The sequence below is a fragment of the Bactrocera dorsalis genome, chromosome 4 (assembly GCF_023373825.1).
Source record: "Bactrocera dorsalis isolate Fly_Bdor chromosome 4, ASM2337382v1, whole genome shotgun sequence".
Classification (NCBI taxonomy): Eukaryota; Metazoa; Arthropoda; class Insecta; order Diptera; family Tephritidae; genus Bactrocera; species Bactrocera dorsalis.
Window position 1 is genome coordinate 40,445,423 of NC_064306.1, and position 12,491 is coordinate 40,457,913.

At 33.1% G+C, this 12,491-nt stretch overlaps 1 long non-coding RNA gene across 1 annotated transcript in view; it reads left to right on the top strand.

Annotated features, from left to right (window-relative positions):
• LOC125778364 (uncharacterized) overlaps window positions 1-12,491 on the top strand; it is an 80,190-nt gene that overhangs the window by 32,048 nt on the left and 35,651 nt on the right. Inside the window, exon 2 of the long non-coding RNA XR_007422654.1 lies at window positions 10,264-10,314. This is a non-coding gene — a long non-coding RNA (uncharacterized LOC125778364). The remainder of the gene's footprint in view (window positions 1-10,263; window positions 10,315-12,491) is intronic.

Sequence of the window (12,491 nt, forward strand, 5' to 3'; positions counted from 1 at the left end):
CCTTGTTCTGCGTATAAAAGGACGTTAGTGATCTCACATAGCTATATATTAGCTCAACAATATTTGTAAAACAACTGATTGCTTAATTTCCATTTCTCGTTATAAATTTTTACGGAGAGAGATTTGGTAATATCGAAGTATTTACAAGATGAGGGTTATTTAATATACGATACATACAGGGCGTATGAGTAACATTTCCGCCATATATTAAGTGGTTATAAAGGGTGATTTTTTAAGAGCTTGATAACTTTTTTTTAAAAAAAAAAACGCATAAAATTTGCAAAATCTCATCGGTTCTTTATTTGAAACGTTAGATTGGTTCATGACATTTACTTTTTGAAGATAATTTCATTTAAATGTTGACCGCGGCTGCGTCTTAGGTGGTCCATTCGGAAAGTCCAATTTTGGGCAACTTTTTCGAGCATTTCGGCCGGAATAGCCCGAATTTCTTCGGAAATGTTGTCTTCCAAAGCTGGAATAGTTGCTGGCTTATTTCTGTAGACTTTAGACTTGACGTAGCCCCACAAAAAATAGTCTAAAGGCGTTAAATCGCATGATCTTGGTGGCCAACTTACGGGTCCATTTCTTGAGATGAATTGTTGTCCGAAGTTTTCCCTCAAAATGGCCATAGAATCGCGAGCTGTGTGGCATGTAGCGCCATCTTGTTGAAACCACATGTCAACCAAGTTCAGTTCTTCCATTTTTGGCAACAAAAAGTTTGTTAGCATCGAACGATAGCGATCGCCATTCACCGTAACGTTGCGTCCAACAGCATCTTTGAAAAAATACGGTCCAATGATTCCACCAGCGTACAAACCACACCAAACAGTGCATTTTTCGGGATGCATGGGCAGTTCTTGAACGGCTTCTGGTTGCTCTTCACCCCAAATGCGGCAATTTTGCTTATTTACGTAGCCATTCAACCAGAAATGAGCCTCATCGCTGAACAAAATTTGTCGATAAAAAAGCGGATTTTCTGCCAACTTTTCTAGGGCCCATTCACTGAAAATTCGACGTTGTGGCAGATCGTTCGGCTTCAGTTCTTGCACGAGCTGTATTTTATACGGTTTTACACCAAGATCTTTGCGTAAAATCTTCCATGTGGTCGAATAACACAAACCCAATTGCTGCGAACGGCGACGAATCGACATTTCACGGTCTTCAGCCACACTCTCAGAAACAGACGCAATATTCTCTTCTGTACGCACTGTACGCATTCGTGTGGTTGGTTTAATGTCCAATAAAGTAAACTGAGTGCGAAACTTGGTCACAATCGCATTAATTGTTTGCTCACTTGGTCGATTATGTAGACCATAAATCGGACGTAAAGCGCGAAACACATTTCGAACCGAACACTGATTTTGGTAATAAAATTCAATGATTTGCAAGCGTTGCTCGTTAGTAAGTCTATTCATGATGAAATGTCAAAGCATACTGAGCATCTTTCTCTTTGACACCATGTCTGAAATCCCACGTGATCTGTCAAATACTAATGCATGAAAATCCTAACCTCAAAAAAATCACCCGTTATAAGTGCGCCGTCTGTAAACGCGTTTTTCTCGAGAGTGTGTTTTCAAAGTCGGTTGTCAAGATTTCTCGCGCAACATTAAGCCGATCTTGATGAAATGTGTTCGAGATATCATTTACAAGGTCTTGAACGAAGGATTTTTTTTAATTACAAATATTTAAAAAAAAAAAATGTCGAGAAATTTCCATCGAAATTTGCATTTTTTTATAAAACCGTCTGCCAAAAATCCAATTTTCATTTTTTTACCTTCGTCCAATTATTTTTATTTCTGATGATCCTGAAAGAAGTTCTGCTGACAACGCAGAAGCACCTTTTTTCGAGGGACTGCCGGAAATGGCGTCATAACGACTGCCACCTTGATATTTTTTTTTGAAAATTTTACAAAATGTTTATTAAATATGAGTATTTTAAATAAAAAAAAATTTCATTAAAACATTTCATTTTTTATATGTAAAAAAATTTCTTGAAAAAAGCCGTTTTTTGCCCGAGGAAACCCATGGGTTTCCCCTTAACTATAATAAAATAGTATAATACTCACTTTCATGCATTTCGAAAGAATACAGGTGAGGAAGCATAATATTTCAGTGTGGTGTTTTGAAAGCTAAATTCTTATATTTATTTGCTCATTGTTACTTGTGAAATTACTCACTCAGACGAAGGGCAGCTCAACGTTAAATGAATATTCAATTTGGAAATGAAAAGTTAAGCAGAAACAAAAATCAACAATTAGATAAGATAAAATTGCTGATTATAAACATTATCTGATCACTTTATCATAAAAATACAATTCCTCGAAAATAATAAATACATATCTAAATAGCAATCAGTGCATCTTTTTGAATTCGTTTATATGATGGAAAATATATCGTCACCTGAAATGCAAAATAACGTAACACTTTCGGAAATTTACAGTGGCATGAATGCAGCACGAAATAAAATGAAACATGAGTGAAACAAAATTTTAATATTGGTTAAAAACTGGTTTATATGTGACCGCAGAATCTGAAAATGTTGAACACATGTAATATTATGTATGTAATTTGAAGTAGTGAAGCGTAATCAATAAGACACTCAATTATATATATATGATACGTTATTTTACATTTCAGGTGACGATATGTAGAAACCTTAAAACTTACAAACTTCACTTTTCTTTCACGAAATGATTTCAAATGAACTTAGTTTGGCTATTTTACATATTAACATATTAAACCTTGACACTCTCTATATGTCTATTAGCCTTAAAACTTTTGACGGAAGGAAATTTTACAGTTTGTTTGTAGTGTGTGTCTTAAGCAATTATTTACCCAAGCATGCCCATACTTTTGCTCACTATTCAATTCGATTTCACTTAACCAATTGTGTTTAAATTAAGCGGGAAATTGAGCACATAAAATTAAAAATTAAATATATGTTCAGAAGTATTTATTAGACTGCAATTAAGCTATTGCTGTCGAACAATTCAGAAGTCAGAAATCGTTGCTATACAAATTTCATGAAAGCATGCAGACAAAGTAAGTTAACACAAACTCAGAAATTCGTTTAGTTGTCAATTTCTTTCAAAGAAAAGTGAAATTTTAGTTTATACTTCGCGTGTTTTTCGAATCGGTAAATTTTATTTTTCTGTAAGTTGGTAGTACTGTTATGGCCGTTTCACAGTCCATACTTAGGTTGTGCCCAAATAAAATCTTAGCTAAGCATTATTGCAGACTGAGTACTCATTTCTATTTCACAGTCAATGCTTTATTTTTTATAAAATTTTATTATGATATATGGCAACGTTATAGGCAACATATGTTTTACAAATATTATCCATAAAAATATTTAAATTATAACAGACACATGAACCTAAATCTGCGACTAAAGGCATATCGAAAATGGATGAAAACAACAAAAGAACCCCTCACTGCTAGCGAGCACCTATTTGGAACTGGTGGAAAACCCAATCCGATTCTATATTTTTTCACAAAAAATATTTTCTTGCTTCTTATTATTCTTCTTTTGACAAATAACTGAAAATTCAAAACTATTCAAAACAAAAACCAGCTGTTATTTAAGCAGTGCTTAAGTCTCCCATTTTCAGTATTTAATCATAACTTAAGTATGAACTGTAAAACACTATTTTTCCTGTTTTATCTTAAGCACAAGTTAAGTGTGGACTGTGAAAAATGGCATTAGTGATATCTAAGCTGAATTTCACGTCAAAATATTTATTAGTATTTGAGATAAGCGTCGTTTAGTGAGGCTTGATTTGAATTCTTTCATGTTTACTATGTCTGAATTTATTGAACAAAAAAGTATGATAATGCACCATCTCATACTGCATTGGTTATCAGATCATTTCGCTACATTTTCAACTAATACCGTGCCGCAACCACAGTATTCGCCTGATTTACATTAGTGTAACTTCTGGCTATTCAGCAAATTCACGGGACCACTCCGAAGACACCGTTTTTACTCAATTCAGGATATACAAGCTGAATCGAAGAAGGCTCTGATGACCATCACGATGGAGGGTTTTTCCAATTGCTATAATGACTGGAAAGTTCGTCGGAATAATTGTAGTGCAGCGGGAGAGATTTAGTTCGAAGGAAAGTATTACTAATTTAAACTTAAACTTACGTAAGAGACGTAAGAGTCTAAATCGTCACCTAAAATGGAAAACAGTGTATCATCAAATAATTCGGAATTGATTTTTTATTGATTACTATTCACTACATCACAGTACATTTATGAGTTGTTGTCAGTTTAAATAGCCAATTTTGAACTAAAATTAAAATTTTGTTTTAATATGAGTAGCTGATAAACGATATAAAGTTTTCACCTTTTCCTGTTAACTTTTGAATATTGATATTACGAATACGTAATTTTGCACTTTTAGTGATGACATACATGTTTTTCTCAGTTTTGGAATATGTGGAGTTTATAAAATGTATCCATTGAAAATAAGATATAGATAGAGAAGAGATATAGTGAGCATACCTATTTTGTTGACCTTGTCATCAAACGTGATAGACGGAAGAATTGTACTTTATATTTACATTAAATTGACCCCAACTATTTATACATTGGTGTGGAAATATATTCATTCATAGACGTTCCACCGATTCCTTCAGATATCTGCGAAAGTTTTCAATGTATTAACGGTACTACATGGCTAAATTAAATTGGTTGACTAACAAATAGGAACTCAATTTACCAATCAGTATAAATAATAATATAGTAAAGGTTTTGTTAATCAGTTAAACTCCACTGACACTCTTTAAAAAGTTGGTAGCTATTTCTTTTTTCATGACATATTTGGGCTTATACGTAATGAAATTTTCATTCGTGTCTGACCATAGTCTTAAAAGCCACTTTTTGGCCAATCTCCTATTGAAAAAAAAACTAATTTTACTTAAACTCTAAGAATATCTATTAATAATAACCATTGTCTATCGAATGTATACTACGACTTTGATAAATTTTAGTTAATAGTAAAAAATTTGAGACTATAAATATTATATATACATAAGTATTAATTTAAAATATTACTCATAAATTCATGAGAAAAAAATATTGTTTACAAATATAATTTATATGGATTGATTTTATTGGTTATGTGTTACTGCTTCCACAAGCAGTAAATCACCAATATATCCGACCACAATTTGCAATTTATCATTTGATTTCATAGAAATTTTGTTGGAAAAGAAGAAGGTCTAATTTTTAAATATCAAGCCGTCTTTCCAGAGTTGTACATAAGAATTAATGTACATGTGTCGACATATTTATGCAAAATTTCCTGAATCTAGTAACGATATTATGGCACAAAGATCCATTACACATTAAAATAATTTAGTTGTCAATCATATATTTAGATTATATAAATATTGATACCATAAATCGAAATATTAATAACGACTTTTAATGTTAATTATTTTGAAGAATCCTCAGCAGGAATACTTCTATAATTTTACTAACAGGCGATTCAAGTAGAGGTTTTTTTTTCAATAGGTTTTTTGACAGATCACGCGTGAGTTGTGTCATGCTGCCATGTTACTTTTGTTCAGTATTGTTTGAGATTTTATAATGGAAAGGCTTATGACTGAACAACGTTTGTAAATTGTTAAATGTTATTACGGAAATTGACGTTTAGTAAAGAATGTGTTTCGCATGCTTCGATCAACTTATGGTCAGCATAATCGGATTACTGAGCGTACTATTTGCAATACAATTACCCCTCTCATATCCGGCATTCATTATTGGATAATATTCTACCGAATAGCCCACGTCCAACATGCATTGAAGAAAATAAAGCGGTCGTAGCTGATAATGTACACAAAGACCGTGGAGAGTGAATTCGACGCCATTTGCAGCATCACCGGGCTGACGTATGGAACGACTTGGCTCATTTTAAGTTAATATCTTAAACAGAAAGCGTAGTAAATACCGCTTGTCCAGGAACTGTAGCCGCTCAACCTTCCAAAGTAACAGCGTATCGCTCTTTGAGATTTTAAAATGAAGATCCGACCCGTTTCTGGCTCAATGGGAATGTAATGTGTGCATTTAGGATGAAGAGAAATTTGTTTAATATGCGTGGACATTTGCTTTTACGTAGGCGCTATGAAAATTAAAAACAAAGCATTATACTCATATGATATTCTACAAAATGCCAAATCTCTGCCTAGTTCCAAACGACTCAAAAAGTTTAAGAAAAACATACCAAGTACTATCTCATAGAAAGTGTGTATACGTACGATGTTTTAACTATCTTTTTGCCCCATTACATCATAGAAATGGTATAAGAATAATGTAGATGAACTTTCTGTAGCTGATATTTTTTTATGATCTACAACCTTCGTTAATATAAGGCATACCTCAGATATATTATTGTCACATATTGGAACGATGAGAACCTTATGAATATTTATTTTAGTCAAGTTTTGAATACATTTCCTAACTTTCAACTTGTTGAAAATTTATGTTACCTTTCAACTATTTCGCCCAGACCAAGAATTTTGAAAACTATCCCATACTTTTATTTATTGACATTTTACAACGTATTGCCATATAACTATAATTTACGTTATATAATCGAGAAAATGGTATTGAATCATCTAAACATACATCAAAATTCTCCAGGCAGTTTGAAATCTGAAGAAGAATATTAGTGCAATATGCCCAAAAATATTAGCCCAAATACTACTTTTTCAACGTTTTAATTTAATATTCATAATTCATTTTTATTCAATGAACCTAAATTATTAGCATTTTGGCAGTTTTGAAGTCAATTTACCAAACGTGGGAAGGAGGAGGGTAAAACATTCAGTTATCTATTCAAGCAGCAATAGCACAGCTGTGAAAATAGTAATAGAAATTGAAATAACTGTTATCTGGTTTATGAATTTAAATGTACAATTTTATTCGAACTATTCAATTTCCATATATAAAATATTAGATTAAATTAGAAAGATGTTAATAAATTAAAAAAAAAAACACATCCACACTTACATATAATGTATACTGTGGCTCCGCTGTTAAATAGAGTAGTTCGTGTAATAACAATTTTATTTGAACTGTTGCAACTCTTGAGACATTAAACAATAAAATGAAAATGATGGATCCATGTACAAACAAACGCGCGAATAACGTCGGTATGACTGTATTGATTATGGAGCCATTAATTTTCTTAGTTGTGGCATCTTTACCATCTATTAGACTGTTGGTTGCTTGTATTACTATTTACAAAAATATTCGCATTTTTTGTAGTAGTATCACATTAAATATCATATCGTGTTACGTCTGCTAACTTCTAAACGTTCTAATGAAAATGTTGATATTGTGTAATAATTTATATATATCAATTATATCAAATATGATCGCTTTACTCTATAACTTTCTACCTTTAGGCCAGATAATATTATTTTAACGGTCAATATGTAGTAATATGAAGGCATGGAATTATTTCCAAAAAACCAAATATCCAAATAGAGTTTATCAATTCAATCGTATTACAATATAGGAATATGTCCATTTGTGCCAAATGTTTTACTCAATTGCTGTATGCATATTCGCTATTTTGCGGATATCCTTCTTTTCCATTGTATAACCCATTAAATACTTCCATGAATAAACTCATTATATTCATCAAAAGCTAACTAAGTACTAATAGAAAATATACCCGAGTTGTTGACTAGTGAAGTACTTATATCATGAGTTGCTCCGTGCACTATCAACCATAGCAGCAATCGCTCATTAGTGAATTAATTTACGCGAATAGTGTCGGTAATTTAAGGTGTAAATAAATGCTCTTTTAAATTAGTAAATATATTTTCTCGAGCTATCTCATTGTGTATATGTATTATAACAATCGTACTATATACAAATTATTTTATTTTTCACCAATCCATATGCTTTAATTAAACTTGACCTGAAAGCGGAAAGTATTTAACATACAATTTCCTTTTGCTATTTCCTCTCATAAAAGAGCAAAATTTGAGTTACTCTGAATCAATTAAGGGGAAAATGTGAATTAATTTTTAGTTTAAAGAAAATTTAAACTCTTTTAATTATGGATTATTAGTAAGCAATTAATTTTACAGTTACGTAACTACTATTGGTAACCAGTTACACTTATGGAAGAGATTATCTAAGTTATATTAATTTCCTTGCTATCTTTGAGCTCACATTGAAGAAATAAACTACCAATTAAGTACATAATTTTTACCAATTCGTTTCGTCATGCTTTGGACAACCCTTTAATAGTTTAAGTTGTTACAAGAGAGTAAACAAGACAAGTATACTTTTCCGCAACATGTTGCATGACGGACAAAACCATAGTTCTATTTGAAATGTAGCAATAAAAAAAGTAACAATTAAGAATACAATAATTTTAAGCTTTTATGCCACGGGCCATTTATCCACAAAATGGCTTATGTATGCTTATTGAAAATAATACAAGCAATTTAAATTGTCATAGACAGCTCCAAAGAATTATAAAACAAATTAAAACAATTTTTTTACCATTTTAAATTTTCCAAAGCGTATTCAGCAAAGTGAAATAAGTATTTGGTTACGCTTATTTGACAATCAAATAGCAAACAATTCATGTAGTTTTTATATTAATCCGTATATGCTTTTTTGTCTCCATTACAAACTGAATTGCACGCCTCACACTTTATCCCATTCCTCTCGTTGCGATTTGTCAGTTGGAGCACAAAACATTGATAAGTAGATTCCGTGAGATGCTTTGCATAATCGACAAGTATTCCGCGTTTTATTCTATTTATTTAAAAAAATATTGATTTTCGTTTGAAGTTTGTTTACTTTTAAATTTTCGGAAAATTGCAAGGGTTAAATCTATGACTATGCAATGTACATACTCTAAAATTAAATGTCATATACTTATTTCGTCACATTTTGGTATTCCCTAGTGCCGTTTGTTTATTGAAAGTTTTTGCTGAAACGGAAATGAATTCTCACATATTGAGTCATAGTAAAAATTAAATATTCACGCTAATTGTTTTTATTGAAATCGCTTCTGTATAAAAGGATTTTAATATTCATTTATTCACAAAATAGTTATAGTTAAGGGGTAACGGCACATTGAAAGAACAAATAATAAAAATAAATATTTAATGACAACTATGGAAATGAATGTTCTAATAAAAAGATACCACAGTCAAAGTTTGTTGTAGAAATGTACGTACTTTTGTTATTGTGTGAGGGTTATCATTCAATTTCACACTTTTCAAATTTAGCTGGACAGTAGGAAATCTGGACATCCATTCTATGGCCAAAAAGGCTTGCTACATAGATTCATTAACTTATCGGACTGATATTACTGACTTTTTGATCATAATATTAACTTTAACGTCAACCGGATTCAGGTAATTGCATGTTAATTATAGTGATGTTCAAACAAAATCCGAATTAGTACTTATATGTTAAGAAAATTTAATAAGTGAAAAAAAAAACATTATTTTATAAGGGATTAGCAAGCAAATTACCAATTATATCATACTTTATTTATCAGCGAGCTCACACAAATTTCTCAAGGCCGAATTGACAAAATTACATGCTAATTCTTTCAATGGATTGAAGTTCCACTCATGACGTGCTGAATGGTGTCACTGACAATCCGGTGATCCATATGCATTTATTTTAAATTCAGTACTTCAGTTTGATATTTGTGATAAATAATTAAAATCACGAAACTTTGTTAGCATATTTATCTTAAATATATAAAGTAAAAGGTTATCTCAGTAAATTTATATATGATTTTTTCCTATTGCCCTATGGGCTTGTTAAATTTTTTTTTATGACATCCTTATAATAATCCATGTTATTATGAATTAAGTGTTTCTTGAAATAACAATTTCCATAAATAGTTATTTTTGTTTCAGGAGCTTACCTCAAGTCCGGTCCGGTTTCAAGGAGCACTAGCTTAAAGTTTTTTCCATTTACTCAAAATAGGTTTGGTCAGTGAGGCGTACGATTATGGTTTCGTCAAATTATATCGTCCCTATAATATTTCTAATGTCAATTTGTTTACAATCATCTGTTAGGTGAACGAAATAATAATATACCATTAATTTTCACTCTATGTTAGCTTAACTTTTATGACATTAACCTTACAGCTTTAAGTGCCTTTTCCAAGCGACATATAGTATAAAAATATCTATATATACACACAAATATACGCATAAAAATTTATTTTGCTTATCACATAATCTCTCTATATATTTTTGCAGGCTATGTAGCTGACTCTATACAGTAAAAAACAAGGACATACAGATAACATGGTGAGTCAAATTGCTGGAGTAGTTTTAATTAATATCGATTTCAATAGATTTGTATACAGTGTTGTTAGATTTATATTTGATATTTATTCGGTTGATGCTGGGATGATGATTGCCTTAACAAACATATCTGGAAATAATTCGAAAACTCAAATCATATAAAATTATACCTAGTATATTCTTGAATTTTAAATGTGAACTTCAATTTTACAATAATATCAGATTTGTTGCGGTATGCCACTAATAGATTTTAGTATATGAAGATTAATATTATTTTACGAATCTTAGGATCCAACAAAATAACTCTGAAATCTAAACTATTACTCAATATAGTTATTAAATCTTCTTCTTCTTAATTGGCGTAGACATCGCTTACGCAATTATGGCCGAGTTAACAACAGCGCGCCAGTCGTTTCTTCTTTTCGCAACGTGGCGCCAATCGGATATTCCAAGTGAAGCCAGGTCCTTCTCCACTTGGTCCTTCCAACGGAGTGGAGGTCTTCCTCTTCCTCTGCTTCCCCCGGCGTCGAATACTTTCAGAGCTGGAGTGTTTTCGTCCATCCGGACAACATGACCTAGCCAGCGTAGCCGCTGTCTTTTAATTCACTGAACTAAGTCAATGTCGTCGCATATCTCGTACAGCTTATCGTTCCATCGAATGCGATATTCGCCGTGGCCAACGCGCAAAGGACCATAAATCTTCCGCAGAACTTTTCTCTCGAAAACTCGCAACGTCGACTCATCGGTTGTTGTCATCGTCCAAGCCTCTGCACCATATAGCAGGACGGGAATTATGAGCGACTTATAGAGTTTGGTTTTTGTTCGTCGAGAGAGGACTTTACTTTTCAATTGCCTACTCAGTCCGAAGTAGCACCTGTTGGCAAGAGTAATCCTGCGTTGGACTTCAAGGCTGACATTGTTGGTGGTGTTAATGCTGGTTCCTAAATAGACGAAATTATCTACAACTTCAAAGTTATGACTTTCAACAGTGACGTGAGTGCCAAGCCGCGAGTGGGACGACTGTTTGTATGATGACAGGAGATATTTCGTCTTGCCCTCGTTCACTGCCAGACCCATTTCTTTTGCTTCCTTGTCCAGTCTGGAGAAAAACAGAACAAACGACGCGGGGGTGTTGAAGCCGATGATATCAATATCATCGGCATACGTCAGCAGTTGTACACTCTTATAGAAGATGATGGTACCTTCTCTGTTGAGTTCTGCAGCTCGAACTATTTTCTCCAGAAGCAGGTTGAAAAAGTCGCACGATAGGGAATCGCCTTGTCTGAAACCCCTTTTGGTATGGAACGGCTCGGAGAGGTCCTTCCCGATTCTGATGGAGCTTTTCGTGTTGCTCAACGTTAGCTTACACAGCCGTATTAGTTTTGCGGGAATACCAAATTCAGACATCGCGGCATAGAGGCAGCTTCTTTTCGTGCTGTCGAAAGCAGCTTTGAAATCCACGAAGAGGTGGTGTGTGTGGTCGATTCTCCTTTCACGGGTCTTTTCCAAGATTTGGCGCATGGTGAATACTGGTCGGTTGTTTATTTGTCAGGTCTAAAGCCACACTGATAAGGTCCAATCAGTTTGTTGACGGTAGGCTTTAATCTTTCACACAATACGCTCGATAGAACCTTATACGAGTATGCGATGTTGAGGAGGCTAATCCCACGGCAGTTGGCGCAGATTGCGGGGTTTCTTTTTTTATGGATTGGGCATAGCACACTTAAATTCCAATCGTTGGGCATACTTTCGTCCGACCATATTTTACAAAGAAGCTGATACATGCTCCCTGTCAGTTCTTCGCCGCCGTGTTTAAATAGCTCGGTCGGTAATCGTCGGCCTCTGTCGCTTTCTTGTTCTTCAGGCGGGGCAGTTGCTATTCGAACTATCGTTATTAAATGGATAGCTAAATATGTGATAATCATATCAAACTTAGCACAAGTTTCGAAACTATGTCTGGTATACGCCTGGTCAAGGTCGCCAATACGCATTGGTCTGTCCGTTTACCATAACAATTGATATCTTGTAGAATAAAATTTTTTAAACAAAAATAATATGACCAGAATACTATATATACTTCAAAGCATACATACGTAATACTCTGATACTTACAGTAAAGTGGGTTTGTGATATATTGAAAGAAGATAGTGAATTTAAAATGTATTAAAATCTAAGTCATT